Here is a 2,524-nt window from a genome sequence, read left to right as displayed (position 1 = left end):
ATTTAGCATATCCGAGTAAGGTTCACTTTGTTAAGCAGGGTTGTTCTTTAAGACCAAGTATTTTACTCTTCCGAGTAAGGTTTGGTCAACCAAGTCCATGAAGCCAAGTGATTGGAAGACCGGTCAAGGTATTCTTTAATAATTATGGTCCGAGTATACTTGATGAGTTAATAGAATATCTCTAAGTTATTTCGAGTAAGGTTTTGCTCAAGTAAGGTATGTACCCCCGAGTACGCCTTATCAATAAGTTGTTCAACTGACAATGAGCCGAACAGGATCATAGAAGAACAAGGTTGCTTGTAAGGATTTGTCGAGCAAAGTTTGATAAGTCCAAGAAGATTGAAGTCTACTCGGTAAATATTTTACTTGGTAAAATATTCTTTAAGTAAAGTCTACCCGGAAACTGATCCCGAGTACACTTCTATGTTTACCAAGTCTGAAGGAAGGCCGAGTACACCACGTACTCGGAGACTGAAGTTTAATGAAAAGCCTACCCGGAAGACTTGTTTTACACTTAGTTTTATTTTTGAATATGTAATTTGAATATGTACTATCGGATAGGGTTTCTAGAAGGAATGACAGCTGTCCTAGGTTGGCAGGCCTATAAATAGAATAATTAAGGCACGCCGCCAGAAGACACCAAAAAAGAGAGACGAAATCCAGACACCGAGAAAGGGACAGAATACACACGACACATTAATTGAGAATATTTTGTGTGTGTAACGGCTGTCCGAGGATTCCTTATAAACCCTAAATGGATTACTCCTTTTGTATAACCAACATTATATAAATGGAAATCTTTTGAGTGAATCCTGTGTGTCTTCTATCATTGAATATTCATTGCAACCGTATGTTTGTTATTGATTCCGCCTTTAACATACGGATATCTTTCTAAATACAGCAACCCGTCATTAACTCTCTTGTCGAGACGATTAATTTTGTGTGAGTTATGACATGATTGATTAAAGATCCGAGCCGAATCGACCATACACAAAAGTGGGACCTGACAAGTGGTATCAGAGCCTGTTACTGCTATTTTTTAGAAAGATTGTTGCTGATTGATGATTTGAAGAAGAATAACGTAAGCAGAGCACTGTTCGATTGATTTGTGACGTCAGCTGCCCTGTTTTTCATTTTTCTTTCAGATCTACAATTTTCCGGTGTTTTCTCTTCCTTGTTTCATTTAAAGTTTTAATCTTTATATCTAAATCTTGTTCTAATCACATCAGACACATCAGATCTGAGCATTCTGGTTTCAGATTTGATTATTTTGAAAACTTTTTTATAAGAAACTGATTTTTGTTTTCTCAAAATGTCTGGATATGAGGAATAAGAGGTGTCTACTAACAAGATACCTAGGTTGTATGGACAGGAAAACTTTATCAAATGGAAGGTACTCTTTAAAGCAGCCGTATGCTACAATGACATTGACATGTGGAACTCCATCAAGAATGGTCCACAAACTACTGTTGAAGAAGGTGCAAATGCTACTGCAACTGCTGCTATAAGAGAAAAGATGAGAAAGGTGGATGACAAAGCCTTGGCTATGATTAAGCTAGGTTTGTCTTGGGAAATTCTAACCAAGGTAGCTCATCACACAACTGCCAAACAAATGTATGATGCCATCATTGAGATGTATGAAGGGAACACTGAATTGAGAACATTAAGAAGCAAAGACTGAAGCAACAGTTGGAAAGGTTCAAGTATAGAGATGGAGAAAGGTTGAAGTCAATACTAGAATGTTTTCTGAGTATTGTGAATGAGTTGAGAACAACTGATTATGTAATGACTGACTTTGATTTGAATACAAAGTTTCTCAACTCAATGCCAAAAGAATGGTATACTGCTTGTAAATTCATCCTTCAAAAGCGAAATTTCAATGAATTGAAATTGGATGATGTGGTATGTTTTCTTCAACCTGCTGAACTTGAAATGATTGAAAATGAGATGATCAAGGAAGATAGACCAAGTTTTCATGTTTAAAATGCTTTGATTGCACCAATGGGAAATCTGTCTATCAAGAACCAACATCAGATTCCCATAATAGAAGAACCAGCTGAACATAATGTTGTGACTCTAAAATCTTTTATTGGGGGTAGCACAAGCACTCAAGGAAATCAACAAAGGTTCAATGTGTAATTGATTGATGATTCTGACTCTACCTCTGTGTCTAATGGAAATGTTCCTAACCCTGGAACAGGACATGTTCAAAGCAATGAGACACAAGCTTTATTTTCTATGTTCACTGAGTCATATAATGCATTTGTTGCAAAGAACATGATTCACACAAGTGTGGTTCAAGATGATTTTGAACAAATTGATGCAGATGACTTAGAAGATATGGATTTGAAATGGCAAGCTGCTATGTTGGGATTGAAAAGTAGAAGGTTGTACAATAGAACTGGTAGATCTCTGGTTTCTGGTCCAAATGACAGGATTGGGTTTGACAAGTCAAAAGCAATATGCTACAATTGTCAACAACCTGGTCATTTTGCAAGAGAATGCAATCAACCAAGAAACTTTC

Source organism: Bidens hawaiensis, unplaced genomic scaffold, assembly GCF_021521415.1.
Source record: "Bidens hawaiensis isolate Kalapana, Puna unplaced genomic scaffold, B.hawaiensis_p1.1 tig00030539_1, whole genome shotgun sequence".
Taxonomy (NCBI): domain Eukaryota; kingdom Viridiplantae; phylum Streptophyta; class Magnoliopsida; order Asterales; family Asteraceae; genus Bidens; species Bidens hawaiensis.
Note: the sequence above shows the minus strand (reverse complement) of the source record.